The sequence below is a fragment of the Triticum aestivum genome, chromosome 4D (assembly GCF_018294505.1).
Source record: "Triticum aestivum cultivar Chinese Spring chromosome 4D, IWGSC CS RefSeq v2.1, whole genome shotgun sequence".
Classification (NCBI taxonomy): domain Eukaryota; kingdom Viridiplantae; phylum Streptophyta; class Magnoliopsida; order Poales; family Poaceae; genus Triticum; species Triticum aestivum.
Window position 1 is genome coordinate 384140665 of NC_057805.1, and position 22970 is coordinate 384163634.

The following is a 22970-nucleotide window of genomic DNA, read 5'->3' on the forward strand; positions in this document are numbered from 1 at the left end:
GACCGGTCGGCTCAGAGGAGGTCGAGGGTGGCGCAAGGCGGGGCCCTCGTCTGGCGATATGAAGCAAGGCCGGTACCTGTGAAGAAGGCACGGTGCCTGTGAAGCTCACCGCCCATGACACTCTCATGTAATAATGAGTTGGGACTGTACACGCCCCGGAGTCTCAGGGGTGCCGGCCTCAGGCCCTAGGGCTCCCTCCCACGCCTAGTGGCAGCACTTAGCTCCGCGCTGGTGAGAAGACTTGAAGACCAGAAGACTAGACTAGGTGCCGGACGCGGCCTTTTGCTTTGGATCTCTTTCTCACTAGCTTTGCTTTCCGGATCTGGATTTGAGTTGAAGTAGCTTTGCTTTCTGGATCGGGATTTGAGTTGAAGTTGAATTTTTATTGACGCGCGCGGGGGGAGCCTTTTCTCGTTCAAAGCAATTTCTCGCCTTCTGGATCTCGTTTTGTCTGGGACTCATGTCCGTCGCCTTCCCCTCACGAGCTCCTCGCGAGCGGGACTGTGCGAAGCACGCACACGCCAAGCGCGCGCTAGCACTACAACTGGTGCTCACCTCTAGTGGGGCCCCTTCTAGCGGGGCGACGAGCTCCGCAGGGTCTCAGAAACTCGACGCGTCGCAACCCAGCTCAAAGTTGGCACTGACTAAGGTAAACCACGACAGAGAACTCGCACCCGGATTCATGAGCTCACGAGGACACAAACTCGCATTGCGTAGGAAAGTAAAAACTGCAGTTTGCTTACATGAGGGGCTCCCCCTCTCAAAATGCTCTTACAAGTTTCCCAAGGGCCACGCCCGAGTTTGTGCGCAGGGTGAAATGACAGGAGAACAAGGGATCAGCCAGCAATGTTGCTCGCTGCGTCACCCGCGGATTCATCACTCGCGTCGTCATCGTCTTCATCGGCATCATCGCCGCCATCGGCGACGCCCCCGTCGCCATCGTCAACCACGTCGCCTTCATCTGCGACGACCACCACCACGTCATCCTCCAAAGTGAAGGCCCTGACCAACGCGTCCACATTGTCCTCAACCCAACGCGCTAGGTCGCCCCGGACAGCCGTGAGTACGGGGGCGATAGCGGCGTCGAAATCAAAGTTGGGGTCGGCATTTAGGAGGTGGTTAAGACACGGGAGAAAGCGCGCTCAAGCAGGCCACGACCCCTTTCCTCCACAAGCTGGCGAGCTCTGGCAGATCGGGCCTCCAGACGCGTCACCACCTCGGTGAAGAAGGTCAGATGGCTGGCATAATCATTCGAGTGAGGGGCCGGAGCCTCCACGTCGCAAATATGGCCCAGGGCGCTATTGGCCCTGTTCCGGAGATCCTGAAGCATAGGGGCATGCTCGCGCTCCAACGTTCGTCGTTGGAGAACTTCCTCCGTGTTTTGCCGTGTGACGGCCTCAGTGTCATCAACCCGCCTCTGAAGGGAACACAGCTCCGCGCGGGCGGAGGCCAAGTCCGCCTGTGTCGTAACCAGGGCGGCGGCCGTGGCTTCCGCGCGACTTTCGGCCTCATCCAACCTGGGCCTGAGGGCAGCGGCCCTGCCCGCATCCTCCGTACCCGCGAGCTTCAGCTTCAGGTCGTACCTACCCTCTAGGTCTGCGCGAACCCCGGCCACCCGCCGATTGACCTCCTCCTCGACTCTGGCCTCGCGAGCCCCGACGGCATCTTCTGCTTGAGCAACTTGACGCTCCCTCGTCTCCAGTCGCTCGAGCTCGAGGCTGCGCTCCACGGCTTCCATAGCCAGCGCCTCGCCACGCTTCCGAACCTCCTCATCCTCTACGGGCGTCCCCCTCAGCAATGCAAGAGCGGCCCTGCGCGCCTCCACCTGCTGCTCAAGGGACGCGCTCCAGGCCTGGAGCTCCCACGCGCGCTTCTCCGCAGCCTTGCGACGATAGTCAGCCTAGTGAGCCTCTTCCAAGGCTCGCGAGCGGGCTTCATGGGCAATCTTGAGGGACGCCTCGGCCTTCGCATTCTCAAGATCGCGCTGATAGCGGCCGAGGTTGATGGCCACCTTCAGCTTGCGCTGCTCCTCCACCAGCCGGAGACCTTCAGCGTCAAGGCGCGAGTCAATGCCAGCGAGCTCTTCACCCAGTCGACTTATCGCGCCCATCGCCTCCTGGAAGAGCTCGTGACGAACTACGCCCGCCTGCGCTCGAGCTTGAACGCTCGGCCCACCTCGTCCTCCACCTCCGGGGCAGCGGGCGGGGAGCCAAGTGGCGCGCCACCTCCCGGCAGGGGGCTGGAGGCTGACGCCGCACCCGACGTCAGCCAGTCCTCGCGAGAAGCCCGAGCTGATCGGGGCACGCTGCATGAAGAGGGGCCGAAGATCGAAGCCAACCGGCTGCTGTCTGTGAGCAAAAGAGGGGTCCTGGGCACGCCCACCAGGCTCCATGCCAGACCGTGGGGGAGGAGTGACAAAGCCGCGGCCTCAACGCGCCGCGAAGGCGGAGATACTCCCCCAACCGACCCTGCTCCAGGGGCGGTAAGCAGACCAGGAACGCTCAATGCCGATGGGGGAGTCAAGGAAGGAGGAGGCCATTTCTCAGGAGGCGCAGCCGCCTCGACGGAAGGAGCCCTGAAGAACTGACGTCAGGAGATGAAAAACAGCACACAAGGAGCCACAGCGGTACGATACTTACACATCAACGGCGATGTACTTCCTCCGCTTCAGCGGTCCAAAGATGCTGCTGCTGCTGGGGAACCCTTTCCTCTTGCGGAGCTCCTCGAAGTCCACACAAAGACGACCGAAACACTGGACGTGACGGCCGGTGCGCAGCGGGGCCGAAGAAGAGCTCGGAAGGATATCTTCAGGGGTGCCAGGTTGCGGCAAACAGTCAGGCACCGTTTCACCAGGACCTCCCGAGGCTCCTGGAGCCTTGGCCTCGGGAGTCGCATGCTGCGTCTCCTCAGCAACCGACGCCTCAGGAGTGGGGTGGCAGGCTCCTGAAGACGATGCCCCAGGATCCCCACTCAGCACTTGCTCCTCAGCACTCGAGCCACCGGCCTCCGCCGGAGCTCGCCCACCTACATCGTCGCTTGGGGCGAGCTGAGCACCAGGGGCAAGGAAGGGAACCACAACGATGGGGTTCTCACGAGGTCCCTCCAGGCCGATCGGCCGCGGCCCCCACTCGTCAAAAGGAGGCATGTTCTCTACAAATTCATCCTTGTTCTCGCAGCGGTACAGTAAGCAATTCTTTCCAGGCAGTTCGGCCGGCAAAGGGACACCCGTCAGGACCCTGAGCACTGTCTGCCGCATCCCGAGAAGGAGCCCAAACTCCTGAAACCTCATGTGGTCCTGGCTGTGGAGCAAGGTCCACATTGGGCGAGAATGGCGCTGAAGCGGAGCAACCCGGCGCTTGACGAATTCCTTCACCACCATCGGCGCGGTCACGCCGTGATCCTTCAGCAACCTCAACCTGAGCCAGACGTGGGCAAGGCCGAGGCTCGTGAGCCGCTGATGGCTCCAGCCGGAGTTAGGAACAGCGGGCCCCGACAGAGCCTGAAGCAGAGGACTGAGCACGCCGGCATCAACGAACACCCATCGTGTCCGGAATTCACTCGTGGGTGGAGGAAGCTCAAAGTCGATCCCCTCGCCCGCCGTCGCAGCCACGGCATGGAAGCTCACGCATCCCGAGCTTTGTTGGGGGTCGATCATATGCAATGAGAAGAAATGGCGAAGGAGGGCCACAGAAGGGGCTATGCCAGCCATGGCTTCGCACACGAAGGCGAAGATGGCGAGAAGAGTCACAGACTGAGGGTTGAGATGCAGCATATGGATCTGATAATGCTCAAGCACCGCGTTGAAGAAGGCGGAGAAGGGAGGAATCAGGCCAGCCCAGAGGGCATCTATGAAGATTGGGACTTCGGTGGCCGCCTGAGCCGTGCGAGTGCGAGACGCAGGCCAGGCCACCGTCTCCCCCCACTCGTTGAAGCTGGAAGCAAGCATCGGGTGCACCTTGTCCATGGCCTCGTCGTTGAGCACCCGAGACCGGCCGAGCGCCGGCGCAAAGGATGGAGGAGCAGCAGGTAGAGATATAGGTCTCTTCCCCTTTTCAGCTTGTTTCGGCGCCATGGCGATGGAGCAGGCGGAGCGCAAGTCAGACTGGAGAAGGGAAACAGAGTCTCGAGGAAGCAGGGAGATTGGGGAAGCAAGGCGCAGTCGATGGAGGAATAACTGTGTAGGCCGCGGGGGCCGCATAGCTAGGCGGGTTCAAAGGTAGCGTGGAGAAGCGGAGACGCCCATGTCCAATCAACCGCCACGCGTCAACCGAGGTCGCAGGCTTTTGGGGCCCGCGGTGCTTCGAACTTGACCCTTGGCTTTGCCGCGAAGCCAAGCCCGAGCGCACCTTGGGCCCGGGGGCTACTGTCGGTGTTCTGGGAACGGGGGTTCCCATACTTGCCTGCCTGCGGCCCACGGCGTGGCTCAGCTAGCAGGCCGTACGGCCCATCTTCATCGACAAGGCATCCAAGACCCTCGCGAGGGTCCAAGCCTCGCGAGGCGGACGACGCAAGACCTCCTCTGGAGTAGCCTAGCCAGGCAGGCTCACGACGAGCAGAGATATCAAGGCGGGGCAAAACCTCACGAGGCTCTCGTGACGTGGGCCATGACGAACGACACCAGGCGGGCGCCAGGCGAGCGCCAGCGCGCACAGCGTCCTTATTTCCTCTTTGGTGCTAAGGAGGCCAGCGCAGGCGAAGAGTACCGAGGCATCAGGCAAAGGTTGCTATATTGGTGCAACGAGACCAAGACCAGAAGGACGGCAAGACGGAGGTCATCGTGGAGCCCAAGGCAGCGTCCCCACCAAAGCTTTTCGCAGGCGAAGACCGCTTTTGTCAGGATAGCTTGTACTAGTTGTCCCCCTTCAAATTTTCCCGCCGTTGTTGGCTCCCTTCCCGCTCGATATTTGGGAGGAGGACCAGGGCCTATATAAGTAGAGCTAGCCACCATAGTGGGGGATCGGATCTTAGCTTGATCCAATCCGATCGAGAGCCTAGCCACAAGAACACCTCAACCTCGGGAGGCTGTTCTTCCCTTGTACTGTTCATCATCAGCCCAAGAGGCAATCCACCACCACCGCACCGAAGTAGGGTATTGCACCACAACGGTGGCCCGAACCAGTATAAATCTCATGTCTTTCAATGTTGCGAGTTCGTCCGCGAGATCTTAGCGAGCTAGGGCGTAGATCGGTAGGAGGGAAAGACTTCGCGCGCACCCCAGTGTTTGAACCTTAAGGGTTTGCCGGAACCCCACATCCGACAACCGCCTTGGTGCTCTCGGCGCGGTGTGGTCAATGTGGTCAACGACCGACTTCCATCGGAAGAGTACTGTACGTGGAGAGGCTGACAGCTGGGTCCACGGCCGCAGCTGGGTCCATGGCCACAGCCCAGTTTTTTTGTGATTTGCCAAGTAAGTCGCTTTGTCAGGCCTGTTGGGCTGCAAATCTTTCAAGACGAGGAGAGCTTCATTGGGCTGGCCGAGAAAATGGCCTATCAGTAATGAGAAATGGGCTGTACATTTTTAAAACACATCAAACCGGCAATTAGTTTCAAATTTCTTTTTTCATTTTGAGATTTTAAATTGCATTGATTTTTATGCGTGAACAATTTGTTGGATTTTATATTGATATACATTTGATTTTAAAATCAGTTTGAATGTGACTCGAAATTTCGGGATTAAAAACAGTTTGGACCGCACCGAAATATGCAAAATTTTCGTATAATTTTTTAACCGTGGCCACAATATGGGCTGTAATGCTAACAAAAAGAATATGGGCTCCAAAAAACCTTAAGAATTGGCAAATGGGTTGTAAATTATTAGAAATAATGGTAGATGGGTTGTATGCTATTTTCCTTAGATTTGAGGCTTTCCTAAAAAAGGTTGACGCACAAGCAGTGACTGTTGGATTTCCATCCAACGGCCGTCGTGCTTCTTCAATATCTGCTCTTCCTGCTCCAGCCGCTCAAACAAGCGCTGGCGGGACTGCCTGCTCCCTCCTCCCCGCGGCCGGCTGTGCTACCGCGCAGGCCTCACCGCCCCACCGTACTCCCATCGCTGGCCTAGCCATCCCTCTACTCACGCACACCTGCTGTTATTCTCCGGCGACGGCAGACGAACCAATAAACCCTCGTACAGTCATACTCCCCTCCGCGTGGGAAACAACTGCCGAGTCTTCCCTGGCTCCGTGCCGTTCCCTTCCTAGGCCTCGCCGTCATCCACCGTCCTGGTGCTCTCGGCGCGGCCTGGTCAACGTGGTCAACGACCGACATGCATCTGAAGTGGACTGTACGTGGAGAGGCTGACAGCTGGGTCCACGGCCGCACGCAAGGAAATGCCTCCTTATTACGCGCAAAATAATGATTCCTCCACCTGACATCTGGGTCCCACCGGAAGGGCCTCTGTATTTCGCAGAAAAAAAGTTACCGCCGCTGACAGCTCAGACCCACCAGCTATATCTTCGCACGCAAGGAAGTGCCTCCTTATTACGCACAAAAAAATGAATACCCCCCTGCTAGCTGGGACCCAGTATAGTGGCAGGCTGACTTGTGGGCCTACTATGTTGACGGGGATGGAGGGCTTTGTCAACTTAGTCAATATGCACGATTCTAGCTCCAGTGACCGTACGATGTCCATCCAACGGTCGTACTGCTTCTTTCAACCTCTGGTCTTCTTGCTCCAGCCGCCCAAACCAGCGCCGGTCGTGCCTTGTGCTCCTACCTCCCATGGCCGGCTGCGATGCGACGAAGGCCTCACCGCCCCTACTACTCCCACCGCTAGCCAGGCCATCTCTCTACTCACCCACACCCCCTGTTATTCTGCGGCGACGGCAGCCTCACAGCGCAGCGAACCAGTGAACCCTCATACTCCTCTACGCGTGGGCATCCACTGTCGCGTCTTCCCTGGCTCCGTGTCGTCCCCTTCCTAGGCCTCGCCGTCGTCCACCGCCTTGGTGCTCTCGGCGCGGCGTGGTCAATGTGGTCAACGACCGACTTCCATCAGAAGAGTACTGTACGTGGAGAGGCTGACAGCTGGGTCCACGGCAGCCGCAAGGAAGTGCCTCCTTATTACGCGCAAAATAATTATTCCTGCACCTGACAGCGGGGACCCACTGGACGGGCCACCGTATTTCACAAAAAACGTTTCCCCCTGACTGCTGGGACCCACCAGCTACATCTTCGCACGCAAGGAAGTGCGTCCGAGCAAAAAAACGATTCACCCTCCTGACTGCTGGGACCCACCAGCTATATCTTCGCACGCAAGGACGTGGCTGACAGTCAGGACCCACCTGGTCGAAGCGTACGTAGCGTTGTCATTCTGGTCGCGAACATGTACGTACATACTGGTCGATGTAGAGCGCGCACGTGTCGTAGTAGAGGCGCGCATGTAGCATGTACACGTACGTACAACGGCCAGTGTGCAAGAAAGAAAATATGGCCATGTACGTACATACGGGCGGGGTCTCGAACGCCTACTCGCGCATACGTACGGCCAGGGCTCGTGTACATGGCTGGGTCGGAACGGAGAAACTGCGTCGTCGTCGTGTTCATGGGGCGGCAACGGAATGCGTCGTGTTCATCGGGAGGCAACGGAATGCGTGGGAGCCAACCGGCTTGGACAGAACAGCCGATGGAAACGAGGCCTGGCGTACCGCAGAACGGAGGAAACGGCCTTGTGTTCGACCGGCCACGGTCGAAACGGGGTCATGTTCATCGGGAGGGGTCTGGCGTACCACAAAATGGAGGAAACGGACCTCCTACGGTCGAAACGGGGGTCCTGTTGATCGGGAGGGGTGTGGCGTACAGCAAAACGGTGGAAACGGACTTGTGTTGGAGCGCTACGGTCGAAACGGGGGTCCTGTTCATCGGGAGGGGTGTGGCGTACCGCAAAACGGGACTCCACGGGATACTGTTCATCTCCACCGTCGACCCCCTCCAGCCTCCACGGGTTACTATTCATCCACCGTCGACCTCCTCCAGCCTCCACCTGCGACTGTTCATCCACGGGGCTCCTGTTCATCTAGCCTCCACCGCGCGCTACTCCACCGCCTACTGTTCAACCAGCCCTCTCCACGGGCTACTGTTCAACCACCCCTCCACGGGCTACTGTTCATCCAGCCCTCCACCGTCTACTGTTCATCCAGCCCTCCACGGGGTGGTCCTATTCATCCAGCCCTCCACGGGGTCCTGTTCATCCAGCCCCAACCGGCTCGATCGATCGGGGTCCTGTTCATCCAGAGGCAACACCACGGGGTCCTGTTCATCCACCCCCATCGGGAACTGTTCATCCAAACCCCCCCAGCAACACTCACTGTTCATCCAGAGGCAACACCACAGGGTCCTGTTCATCCACCCCCACCGGGAACTGTTCATCCAACCCCCCCCCCCCCAGCAACGCTCACTGTTCATCCAGAGGCAGCATCAAGCGGCTTCAGTTAGCAGCAGTAGCGAAGGAATCGCTCGATCGGGTTCAGTTAACAGCCATCGATCGATCGCTCGGGTTCAGTAACGCGTAGCCTGCAGTGCAATCGCTCGGGTTCAGTTAGAGCCCAACGGCTCGCTCGGGTTCAGTTAGAGCCCAACGCCTCGCACCCACGTGCGTGCGTGTACGAGAGAAACGCGCATCGCTCGGCCCCGACCACCCACCGTAACCGGGAACACCCCGATGTTTTCCTCGCCCTCGCTTCTACCACGGTTTTTTCCGTCATGGACGGCCCAAAGAATGTCATGTAGCTGCGTCTCCGGCCCGCCCAGGACGAAAAGCCCATTTTCTGTCATGATTTTTTGTCATAGAAGTAGGATCCCACCACATCTATGATGATACCGGGTTTTGTCACAATTATCGTCATAGAAGTGTCATAAGTATGACAAAAAAAATTGTTTGGCCCAAAATGTCACGGATGTGTCTTTTTTGTAGTGGTTGCTCTTCACTTGGAGTATGTTTTTGAAACTTAGGCGAGTACGGGGTCGCAGCTAAGCCCCCTAGTGAGAGGGTTGCTATTCACTCGGAGTGTGTTTGAAACTTAGGTGAGTACGGGGTCGTAGCTAAGCCCCCGGGTGAGAGGGTTGCTCTTCACTCGGAGTGTTTTTGAAACTTAGGCGAGTACGGGGTCGCGGCTAAGCCCCCGAGTGAGAGGGTTGCTCTTCACTTGGAGTGTGTTTTTGAAACTTAGGCGAGTACGGGGTCACAGCTAAGCCCCTAAGTGAGAGGGTTGCTCTTCACTCGGAGTATGTTTTTGAAACTTAGGCGAGTACGGGGTCTCAGCTAAGCTCCCGAGTGAGAGGGTTTCTCTTCACTTGGGGTATGTTTTTGAAACTTAGGCGAGTACGGGGTCGTGGCTAAGCCCCCGAGTGAGAGGGTTGCACTTCACTCGGAGTGTTTTCCAAACTTAGGCGAGTACGGGGTCGCAGCTAAGCCCCAGAGTGAGAGGGTTGCTCTTGACTCGGAGTGTGTTTTCAAACTTAGGCGAATCGGGTTCGCAGCTAAGCCCCCGAGTGAGAGGGTTGCTCTTCACTCGGACCTTGTTTTGAAACTTAGGCGAATCGGGTTCGCAGCTAAGCCACCCACTGGGGGATTTGGACACATAAATTTATGCGAAAACAATCATTGGAATATTGCAAAAATCATGTCTTTGATAAACAATCTGATGGACTATTATTATAGCTCGACTATCCGAGTGTTTAGGTATAAAAGCGGCGGAGCAGATCCGCGTTCCATGAGCGTGGCTCGTCTTCTTTCTTGGCTACTTTGTAAAGGAGACACACCCCTTTGTGGAGCACTTTGGTGATGATGAAGGGCCCTTCCCAGGCCGGAGCGATCTTGTGAGGTCGTTTCTCGTGCACTCGGAGCACAAGGTCTCCTTCTTGAAATGCTTGACCTCTGACATTTCGGCCATGGAATCAACGCAGGTCTTGTTGATTGATGGTCGACCGGATCAGAGTCATCTCTCGTTCCTCCTCTAGGAGATCAACTGCGTCCTGGCGTGCCTGTTCTGCCTCAGCTTCTGAGAAGAGTTCCACTCGGGGAGCATTGTGCAGCAAATCACTCGGAAGCACGGCTTCAGCGCCATATGCCATGAAGAAAGGGGTCCGATCAGTCGACCAATTGGGAGTCGTTCTCAATCCCCACAAGATAGATGGCAAATCAGTCACCCAAGCTCGAGCTGCATGTTTGAGGTCGCGCATCAATCGGGGTTTCAGCCATTGTAGGATCAAGCCATTCGCTCTTCCTGCCTGTCCATTCGACTGCGGGTGCGCAATGGATGCGTAATCGACCCGAGTGCCTTGGGAAGCGCGGAATGCTCTGAACTCATCAGAATCAAAGTTGGAGCCGTTATCTGTGATAATGTTGTGAGGGGCTCCATATCGGAATATCAGCTCTTTGATGAAACTAATGGTAGTGCTTGAGTCAAGACTCTTGATAGGCTTGGCCTCGATCCATTTGGTGAACTAGTCGACTGCTACGAGCAAATGAGTGAAGCCACTTGTGCGGATCTTGAAAGGTCCAACCATGTCCAACCCCCAAACTACAAATGGACAGACGAGTGGAATAGTCTTCAAGGCGGATGTAGGCTTGTGAGACATGTTTGAGTAAAACTGGCAGCCTTCACACTTGTCGAATATATCTTTAGCCATCTGATTCGCTCGTGGCCAGTAGAATCCCGCTCGGTATGCTTTGGCCACGATGGTCCGAGAGGACGCTTGGTGACCACAGGTCCCCGGGTGAATCTCATTTAAGATCAATCGACCTTCTTCTGGAGAGATGCAATGCTGAGCTACTCCGGTAACACTTTCTCTGTAAAGTTGTCCACTTATTACCGTGAAGGCTTTGGATCTGCGGACGATCTGGCGGGCCTCATCTTCATCCTCTGGGAGCTCCTGCCTGAGCAGGTATGTAATATATGGCACCATCCAGTCGGGAGTGATCCCTAAAACCTCCATGATCAAGTCGATTACTGCTAGAACTTCAATCTCAGTCGGGTTGGTTGAACTTAACGGTTGCGGGGATCCTCCGTAAAGGGATCTTCTTGAACTAACGGAGTGTGGAGATGCTCCAAGACCACATTACTGGGAATGGGTTTCCGAGTGGAACCTATCTTCGCCAGATCATCAGCCGCTTGATTTTTTAGTCGGGGTATGTGGTGAAGCTCCAACCCTTCCAATTTCTTCTCTAATTTTCTCACTGCATTGCAGTAACCAGTCATGGAAGGGCTCCTGATATCCCACTCTTTCATCACCTGATTGACCACCAAATCTGAGTCGCCGTAAACCATCAGGCGACGGACCAGGACCACTCCAGCACCAGAACCGTTCAACATCTTGGACCCATCAAAGAACATAGTCCAACGTTCCGAGTGAACCTGAGTCGGCTGCTGCTGCTCAATGCACTCGGCCAAAAAATCTGCTATTGCCTGAGACTTGATCGCCTTTTTTGCTTCAAACTTGATATCCAAAGGAAGAAGTTCAATCGCCCACTTCGCCGCTCGACCAGTTGCATCACGATTGTTCAATATTTCTGACAATGGAGCATCGATGACGACTGAAACCGAATGGTCTGCGAAGTAATGTGCAACATTCTTCGTGGTCAGATAAATCCCGTAGACAAGCTTCTGGTAATGCGGATACCTTTGCTTGGACTGAGTCAAGACTTCATAAATATAGTACACTAGGCGTTGAACTTTGTAGGCTTTGCCCTCTTCTTCCCGCTCGACTGTGAGCACTGTGCTGACAACTTGTCCAGTGGCTGCGATATATAGCAGTAGAGGCTCTTTGCTGAGTGGGGTAGCAAGCACCGGCTGGGTGGAAAGTAGAGCTTTGAGCTCTATAAATGCTGCTTCGGCTTCGGGAGTCCACTCGAACTTATCAGCCTTTTTCATCAGTCAGTAAAGAGGCAATGCCTTTTCACCGAGACGAGAGATGAAACGGCTCAATGCAGCCAAACAACCAGTAAGCTTCTGAACATCATGCACATGCACGGGGCATTTCATTCAAAGAATTGCTCCAACCTTTTCTAGGTTTGCGTTCGATCCCTCGTTCGGAAATGAGAAAACCGAGTAACTTTCCTCCTGGGACTCCGAATGTGCACTTCGATGGATTGAGCTTGATATCATATCTTGTTAAGTTGGTGGATGTTTCAGCGAGGTCAGTCAATAGGTCGGAACCTTTGCATGACTTGACCACGATATCATCCATGTATGCTTCCATGTACCGACTGATTTGAGTGAGCAGGCTCTTCTGAATCATGCGCATGAACATGGCACCGGCATTCTTGAGATCAAAGGGCATTGTAACATAGCAAAAACACCCGAATGGGGTGATGAAGGCTATTTTTATTTCATCGGGTCCATATAGTCGGATCTGATGGTACCCGGAATATGCATCCAAAAAGGACAAACGCTCACACCCCGCAATTGAGTCGACAATCTGGTCGATATGGGGGAGAGGGAAGTGATCTTTCGGGCAGGCCCGATTGATGTGCTTGAAGTCGATACACATATGGAGTGAATCATCTTTCTTAGGGACCATGATGACATTGGCGAGCCACTCGAAGTGGTATATCTCGTGGATGAACTCAGCTGCCAGAAGCCGAGCCACCTCTTCGCCAATTGTGTTCCTCTTCTCCGCGGCGGACCGACGGAGGTGTTCCTTGACGGGTTTTGCTTTCGGGCCAACACGTAAACGGTGCTCAGCCAATCCCCTGGGTACACCCGGCATGTCAGATGGTTTCCATGCAAAGATGTCCCAGTTCTCACAGAGTAACTGGATGAGCGATTCTTCCTATTTGCTGTTGAGTGTTGTTGAGATGTAAGTCGAAGCAGCATTGGGGTCTTCCGGGTGAATATGGACAGGTTTTGTCTCTCCGGCCGACTGAAATGCAGACTCTGAAGCAGGCTTCTTAGCTCGCAACAAATCACTCGGATCTGCATTCTTGTTGTATTCTTCCATCTCTACGGCTGCCATATGTTCGTCGACAATTTTTGAGCCCTTCTGGAGGCACTCTTCTGCTCTTTGCCGATTCCCTGTGACTGTGATCACGCCTCTGGGACCAGGCATCTTCAACTTGAGGTATATGTAGCATGGTCGAGCCATGAAACGAGCATATGCCGGCCTGCCCAGAATAGCATGGTAGGCACTGTGAAAATCCATGACCTCAAATGTCAACTTTTCCTTGCGGTCCGACCGAGTGAATGTGCTTTCTTCCCTAGGATCATGAAATCTCATGTTGCTCTCATTGAGCTTGGACATCGGAATGCCCATCCCTCGGAGGGTTTCAGCATACAGAATGTTCAATCCACTGCCACCATCCATGAGAACCTTGGTCAGTCAGGTGCCCACAACGACTGGGTCGACCACCAATGCTTGCCGCCCAGGGGTAGCAACGTGCGTTGGGTGGTCGGACTGGTCAAATGTAATGGGAGTCTTTGACCACTTCAAGTACGTCGTAGTTGCCGGAGCAACCATGTTCACTTCTCTATTGATAACCTTCAGTCGACTTTTGCTCTCAATGTTAGCAAAAATCACCAAAGTAGCGTTTACATTGGGGTAACCATCATCTTCCTCTTTATCCTCTTTTTTCAGATTCCTTCTCGCTGGGCTGACCCTCTCGGAAACTCTAAATCAGGAGTCGACACTGTCGAGTCGTATGCTTGGGCAGAATCAAGTTACCCTCTTCATCTTTTTTTAGTGTGTATGTGGCACGGTAAATCAAGGACGTCGTTCCCGGCCCGATCCTTCACCTTTTTGGGCACCCACGCCCCTTAGGCTTTCCTTTAAACTTCCCTTGATTCAGGATTGCGGCCTCGGCGGGGCCTGCAACCTCAGCTTTGCGCTTTTGCTTCCGACTGGAATTTCCACCTCCGGTGTCTTGGGCAACAGGTTTTCCCTTGCCACTGTGGAGTCGATCCTCCTCTTCGCCGTTGGAGTACTGATACGTATCCAACGTATCTATAATTTTTTATTGTTCCATGTTGTTATATTATCATTCTTGGATGTTTTAAAATCATTTTATAGCAACTTTAGATCATTTTTTGGTACTAACCTATTGACATAGTGCCAAGTGCCAGTTGCTGTTTTTTGCATGTTTTTTACATCACAGGAAATCAATATCAAACGGAGTCCAAACATCGTGAAACTTTTTGTGGATTTTTTATGGACCAGAAGACCACCAATGGGCCAGAGCAGCACCTGGGGAGTGCCACGAGAGGGGCACAACCCACCAGGGCGCGCCTGGGGGCCCAGGCGTACCCAGGTGGGTTGTGCCCACCTCGGTGGCCTCCCGCACCCCCTCTTTGCCCTATAAATTCCCAAATATTCCAAAAACCCTCGGGGTAACCATAGATCATAAGTCCCGCCGCCGCAAGGCTTTATAGCCACCGAAAACCAATCTAGACCCTGTTCCGGCACCCTGCCGGAGGGGGGAATCATCTCCGGTGGCCATCTTCATCATCCCGGTGGCCACCACGATGAGGAGGGAGTAGTCCACCCTCGAGGCTGAGGTTTTGTACCAGTAGCTGTGTGTTTAATCTCTCTCTCTCTCTCGTGTTCTTGAGATGTCACGATCTTGATGTATCGCGGGCTTTGTTAATGTAGTCGGATCATATGGTGTTTTCCCCTCTCTATCTTGTTGTGATGAATTGAGTTTTTCCCTTTGATATTTCGTTGCTATCGGATTGAATACTTTTATGGATTTGAGAGCACTTGATATATCTTGCATATGAATACTCGTGGTGACAATGGGGTATCATATTGATTCCCTTGATATGTGTTTTGGCACTCAACTTGCGGATTCCTGCGGTGACACTGGGGTAATCTATGCATAGGGGTTGATGCACGTTCTCATCTTTTGTTTCTTCTGTAGAATTCTTGGGGCACTCTTTGAAGTTCTTTGTGTTGGATTGAGTATTATGAATCTTAATTTGCTTTGGTGTTATTTTAGTACGAACTCTTGGTTAGATCGATCGAAAAGAATAGCTTCGTGTTATTTTTGTACGAACTCTAGGATAGATTGATCAGAAGAATAGCTTTGAGGTGGTTTTGTAACCTACAACGCTAGATAGGAACTTTGGAGTGATTCTTAGTTGCACGTTGAGGGACGGTTATATGATCCAATTATATTAGCACCGTTGAGAGATTGCACTAGCGAAAGTACGGACCCTATGCCTCATTTTCAAGCATTGCAATACCGTTTTTGTGCTCGTTTACTATTTGCTACCTTGCTGTTTTTATTTATCCAGATTGTAAAAATATATTTCTACCATCCATATTACACTTTCATCACCATCTCTTCGCCGAACTAGTGCACCTATACTATTTGCCATTGTATTGGGTGTGTTGGGGACACAAGAGATTTCTTGTATTTGATTGCAGGGTTGTTTGAGAGAGACCATCTTCATCCTACACCTCCCACGGATTGATAAACCTTAGGTCATCCACTTGAGGGAAAATTGCTACTTTCCTACAAAACTCTACGCTTGGAGGCCCAACACGTGTCTACAAGAATAAAGTTGCATAGTAGACATCAAGCTCTTTTCCGGCGCCGTTGCCGGGGAGGTGAGTGCATGTATATCTTTAGATCTTGCAATTGAATCTTTTAGTTTCTTGTTTTATCACTAGTTTGGTTATAAAAAGAAAATTACAAAAAAATGGAATTGAGGTTGCCTCATATTATTCGTCTTTATAATGTCTTTCTTGAAAATGATGGTTTGGAAAATTGTGCTCAATTGTTAGAAGAAGAAGTCAATAAAATGTTTGGCACAAAATATGTTAATGATGAGCATGATTGCAATGTTGTTAGTATGAATTCTTTGAATATCCATGATGCTAATGATATGCAAAGCCATAAGCTTGGGGATGCTATGTTTGATGAACATGATACTTTAGTCCCCCAAGATTTGATGTGCAAATTTGTTATAATGATTGCATGCCTCCTATTTATGATGATCATAATGATGAAAGTAGATTTGGAGAGGTCATGACTTTATTTAGTGATGAATCCACCATTTTGGATGAGGCTTCAATTGACTATGATAACAAATTTGCTATCTATGATGATTATGGTGATGACATGTATGCTATAAATAATAATGATAACCATGAAACTTGTCATCATGATTTTAATTTTCACTCTCATGATAGTTATTTTGTTGAGTTTGCTCCCACTACTATTGATGAGAATAAGTTTGCTTATGTGGAGAGTAATAAGTTTTCTATGCTTTTGTGTCATGAAAAGAATGCTTTATGTGCTGGTTATATTGTTGAATTTCTTCATCATGCTACTGAAAATTGTTATGAGGGGGGAACTTATGCTTGTAGGAATTGCAATAATATCAAGTTTCCTCTCTATGTGTTGAAAGTTTTGAAGTTATGCTTGTTTTGCCTTCCTATGCTAGTTGATTCTTGCTCCCATGAATTGTTTGATCACAAAATCACTATGCATAGGAAGTGGGTTAGACTTAAATGTGCTTGCCATGTGTTTCATGATGCTCTTGTTATGTTTCAATTCTTATCTTTTATGCGAGCATCATTGAAATCATCATGCCTAGCTAAAAGGCATTAAAGAAAAGTGCTTGTTGGGAGACAACCCAACACTTTTACCTACTTTTTTTGTGTCCACATGATTAGGGTACTGTAGTAATCATGTTTTATTGCTTTTGTTTCAATAAAGTGCCAAGTAAGACCTTTGGGGTGGTTTACGGTGATAGTTGATTTGATCTTGCTGAAAAAAAGAAACTTTTGCGCTCAGGAAAACAATTCTCATTTTTAACAGAAGCGTGATAAAATGCTGATTCTTTTTGCATAATATTAATAGATAACTTACCCAGGTTTTCCTATTTTTTCAGAATTTTTGGAGTAGCAGAATTATGGTTGGAGTACAGATTACTACAGACTGTTCTGTTTTTGACATATTCTGTTTTCAATGCACAGTTTGCTTGTTTTCTAATTTCCATGGCTTATATTGCTCAATATAAATTGTGGAAATGATATGCTACAGTAGTTATTGTGTGATAACAATTATTAATCTTGTCTTTGACAGTACCAAAAGTGAAATGGTTTGCTCTTTATCATACTAACCTATCTCACAAAGTTCCGTTAAGTTCTGTGTGATTGAAGTTTTCAAGTTTGGGGTGAGATGTCGATAAGAAGAGAATAAAGAGTGACAAGACCCTAAGCTTGGGGATGCCCAAGGCATCCCAAGATAATATTTCAAGAAGTCTCAAGCATCTAAGCTTGGGGATGCCCCGGTAGGCATCCCACCTTTCTTCTTCAACAATTATCGGTTACTATCGGTTGAGACTAAGTTTTTGCTTCTTCACATGATATGTGCTATTCTTGGAATGTCATTTTACTTTGTTTGCTTGCTGTTTTAATAAAATGCTTAGATCTGAAAGTTTTTGAATAAGAGAGAGTCCTCAAATAGCTACCTATTTACTTAACTACTCGCTTGATCTTCACTTATATCTTTTTTGGAGTAGCTTGTCGTTTGCTCTAGTGCTTCACTTATATCTTTTTGAGCACGGTGTGCTTTAGTATTTTTTTAAGAAATTCTCTCTTGCTTGACTTAAATTAATTTGAGACAAAGAAATTTTTTGCTCATGGTCTTCACTTATATTTGTTTGAGCTTATCAAAAGCAATACATGAAAATTAGTTCCAAAGTGATAGATATCCAAGAAGGATATAATAAAAACTTTCATGAAGATCATTGGACAAAATAAACTTGATTCCTCGTAATAGTTTTGAGATATGATGATGTGATATGTGAGTCATGTTGATGAGTAATTATGCATTAGTAAGAATATTGGTGTTAAGGTTTGTGATTCCCTATGCAAGCACGAAAGTCAATAGTTGTGCAATGAAATTACATCCTACTTGTGGTGCATTATTCGGTGTTAATTATGCTCAATGCTCGCTTATGAGATTATTTGTTTCTTGGATGGTCGCTTCTCAATCTTTTGCTAGCCTTCATTTTTCACTAAGTATGATCACTACTTGTGCATCCAAAATACTTTAAACCAGTTTTGCCACATGAGTCTACTATACCTACCTATATGCGGTATTCTTTTGCCGTTCTAAGCAAATTTGTATGTGCCATCTCTAATTTTCAAAATAAATTTCTCTTTTGTGTGCTCGTACCGCTCGCGAGGCGGTGAGGGGTGGCCAATATTTTCCATGCTAGATGTGTTATTCTCATGAAGAGTGTTTATTGACTTGTCATTGCACGAGAGTAAGGCAAAGGTATTAGGGATGCCCAGCCCCGAAATAAAAATGAATTCACTTTATGTTGTCAAATAATAAATTCCTTGGAAAGTGTTGGTAAGTAGGGCACCCGTGGATACGATTAGCCATGGAAAGTGAAATTATGGTGGAAAATGGAATAAACTTTATTTTCAGTTTGGGAGCCGCCTATGATATATCTAGCATGGAAAGTGTTGGGAGCTCTAAGTCATTTTCATTGGTGGGAAAAGTATGCCTCTCAAAATGTTTTTATCTCTAAATTTTCATTGTGAGCTCTCGCACCTCTACAAATCCCTACTTCCCTCTGCGAAGGGCCTTTCTTTTTACTTTATGGAATTTTTATTTTTTAATTTGAGTCTCCATCTTCTCTTATAAAAGCACCAACTAGGGGGCACTATGATCGTACTTGAGCATTGGGTGTAGCTAATATGCGAGTGTGTTTCATGAATGGATCAATGATTGAGCATGATGGGCTAGGGATAAGTTATTTTAGCGTTGATATTTTGAAAGACATGGTTGCTTTTTGGTATGCTTGAGTATTTAAGTCCTCATGTCAAAACTAGACTATTGCTTTGAACCATATAAAAGTCCAAATGCCCATGCTATAAAGAAAAGAATATGAGATGACATGTTAGGCAGCATTCCACATCAAAAATTCTGTTTTTATCATTTACCGACTCGAGGACGAGCAGAAATTAAGCTTGGGGATGCTGATACGTCTCCAACGTATCTATTATTTTTTATTGTTCCATGCTGTTATATTATCATTCTTGGATGTGTTACAATCATTTTATAGCAACTTCATATCATTTTTTGGTACTAACCTATTGACATAGTGCCAAGTGCCAGTTGCTATTTTTGCATGTTTTTTACATCGCAGGAAATCAATATGAAACGGAGTCCAAACACCGCGAAGCTTTTTGTGGATTTTTTATGGACCAGAAGACCACCAATGGGCCAGAGCAGCACTTGGGGGGTGCCCCGATGAAAGGATCGATATGGTTGACTAGAGGGGGGTGAATAGGCAACTAACAATTTTTAGCTTTTCTTTACCAAATTAAAGTTTGCATCAAAATAGGTTGTCTAGATATGCAACTAAGTGAGCAACCTATATGATGCAATGACAACAAGCACGCAAGCAAGTAAGAGATATAACACGAGTAAACTTGCGAAAGTAAAGGAACGAGATAACCAAGAGTGGAGCTGGTGAAGACGAGGATGTGTTACCGAAGTTCCTTCCTTTTGAAGGGAAGTACGTCTCCGTTGGAGCGGTGTGGAGGCACAATGCTCCCCAAGAAGCCACTAGGGCCACCGTATTCTCCTCACGCCCTCACACAATGCGAGATGCCGTGATTCCACTATTGGTGCCCTTGAAGGCGGCGACCAGACCTTTACAAACAAGGTTGGGGCAATCTCCACAACTTAATTGGAGGCTCCCAACGACACCACAAAGCTTCACCACAATGGACTGTGGCTCCACGGTGACCTCAACCGTCTAGGGTGCTCAAACACCCAAGAGTAACAAGATCCTCTAGGGATAAGTGGGGGAATCAAATTTCTCTTGGTGGAAGTGTAGATCGTGGCCTTCTCAACCAATCCCGAGCAAATCAACAAGTTTGATTGGCTAGGGAGAGAGATCGGGCGAAAATGGAGCTTGGAGCAACAATGGAGCTTTTGGGGGAAGAGGTAGGTCAACTTTGGGGAAGAAGACCCCCTTATATAGTGGGGGGAACAAACCAACCGTTACCCCCACTTCTGCCCCGCAGAGAGCGGTACTACCGCTGTGCCAGCGGTACTACCGCTTGTCACTATAAGCGGTACTACCGCTCCTCCTCGCGGTACTTCCGCTTGGCCCACAGCGGTACTACCGCGGTGGGAGGGCGGTACTACCGCATACGACCGGTACTATGGCCCCCCACTGCCGCGGCCAGTACCGTAAAACCTGACACGGAAAAAGAGCCCTCGAATCGAGGTGGTACTAGCACGAGACCACCGCGGTACTACGGCTGGGGGCCACTAGCGGTACTACTGCTCTGGAGCGGTAATACTGCTCCCAGAGCGGTACTACCGCTTGTAGCACCCAAGCGGTACTACCGCTCCGTCCCGCGGTACTACCGCTGGGACCAGAGAGAGCACACAGTTGGGGGCTACCAGCGGTACTACTGCTCTGGGCGGTACTACTGCTCCAGAGCGGTACTACCGCTTGTCGCACCCAAGCGGTACTACCGCTCCGGCCCACGGTACTACCGCTGGGACCAGAGAGAGCACACTGAGAAGAGAAACGAGCCCATCATTGAAACGGAAAGGCTCGGAGGGAGGGGCAAAGGAAGTGTACGTGATGATTCCGCCCTAGCCTTTCCAAAACGGACCCCCTCTTGATAGTACGGTGATCCCTATGAAACTAGTCCACCAAACTAATCCGAAAGGACTACACCGTCTTCGCTTCAAGCTCCGAGGGGAGGGAATCGTCTCGTGCCAAAAGGATGAATCTCTGAAAAACACTCAATGCACACGATTAGTCCGCAAAAGCATTGTCATCAATCACCAAAACATCTTAGGGATAAATATGCCCTTACACCCGAGAGGGGCACAACCCACCAGGGCGCCTCTGCGGGCCCAGGCGCGCCCAGGTGGGTTGTGCCCACCTCGGTGGCCTCCCGCACCCCCTCATTGCCCTATAAATTCCCAAATATTCCAAAAACCCTCGGGGTAACCCTAGATCATAAGTTCCGCCGCCACAAGGCTATATAGCCACCGAAAACCAATCTAGACCGCGTTCCGGCACCCTGCCGGAGGGGGGAATCATCTCCGGTGGCCATCTTCATCATCCCGGCGGCCACCACGATGAGGAGGGAGTAGTCCACCCTCGGGGCTGAGGGTTTGTACCAGTAGCTATGTGGTTAATCTCTCTCTCTCTTGTGTTCTTGAGATGTCATGATCTTGATGTATCGCGGGCATTGCTAATATAGTCAGATCATATGGTGTTTTCCCCTCTCTATCTTGTTGTGATGAATTGAGTTTTTTTGGATTGAATACTTTTATGGATTTGAGAGCACTTGATATATGTCTTGCATATGAATACTCCTGGTGACAATGGGGTATCATATTGATTCAGTTGATATGTGTTTTGGCACTCAACTTGCGGATTCCCGCGGTGACATTGGGTTAATCTATGCATAGGGGTTGATGCACGTTCTCGTCTTTTGTTTCTTCGGTAGAAATCTTGGGGCACTCTTTGAAGTTCTTTGTGTTGGATTGAGTATTATGAATCTGAATTTGCTTTGGTGTTATTTTAGTATGAACTCTTTGTTAGATCGATCGGAAAGAATAGCTTCGTGTTATTTTAGTACGAACTCTAGGATAGATTGATCGGAAAGAATAGCTTTGAGGTGGTTTCGTACCCTACAAACAATTCCGTCTTATGTTCTCCGCTAGATAGGAACTTCGGAGTGATTCTTAGTTGCACGTTGAGGGACGGTTATATGATCCAATTATATTAGCACTATTGAGAGATTGCATTAGCGAAAGTACGGACCCTAGGCCTCATTTTCAAGCATTGCAATACCTTTTTTGTGCCCGTTTACTATTTGCTACCTTGCTGTTTCTATTTATTCAGATTATAAAAATATATTTCCACCATCCATATTACACCTTTATCACCATCTATTCGCCGAACTAGTGCACCTATACAATTTGCCATTGTATTGGGTGTGTTGGGGACACAAGAGATTTCTTGTATTTCATTGCAGGGTAGTTTGAGAGAGACCATCTTCATCCTACATCTTCCATGGATTGATAAACCTTAGGTCATCCACTTGAGGGAAAATCGCTACTGACCTACAAAACTCTCCGCTTGGAGGCCCAACTGTTGGGGAACGCAGTAATGCAAGATTTTCCTACGATCATGCAAGATCTATCTAGGAGAAGCATAGCAACGAGACGGGAGAGTGTATCCACGTACCCTCGTAGACCGAAAGCGGAAGTGTTATGTTAACACGGTTGATGTAGTCGAACGTCTTCACGATCCAACCGATCCAAGTACCGAACGTACGGCACCTCCGTGTTCAGCACACGTTCAGCTCGATGACGTCCCTCGAGCTCTTGATCTAGTAGAGGGTCGAGGGAGAGTTCCGTCAGCACGACGGCGTGGTGACGGTGTTGGTGATGTGATCCGCGCAGGGCTTCGCCTAAGCACTACGACGCTATGACCGGAGGAGTAAACTCTGGAGGGGGCACCGCACACGGCTAAGAAACAACTGTTGTGCTTTGGGGTGCCACCTGCCCCCGTATATAAAGGGGGGAGGAGGAGGCCGACTACCAAGGGGCGCACCAGGGAGAGGGGAGTCCTACTAGGACTCCAGTCCAAGTAGGATTCGCCCCCCCCTTTTTTTCCTTCTTCCGGAGGGGGAAAGGAGAGGGAGTAGGAGAAGGAAAGGGGGGCGCCGCCCCCCTTCCCTAATCCAATTCGGCCTCCTCCCTTGTGGGGCGGTGCACCAGCCCCTTGTGGGCTGGTTAGCCTCCCACCTATGGCCCATATGACCTATATCTTTCCCCGGGAGGTTCCGGTAACCCCTTCGGTACTCCGGTATGTATCCGATACACTCTTGAACCCTTCATGTGTCCGAATACTACCTTCCAATATATCAATCTTTACCTCTCGACCATTTCGAGACTCCTCGTCATGTCCATGATCTCATCCGGGACTCCGAACAAACTTCAGTCACCAAAACACATAACTCATAAT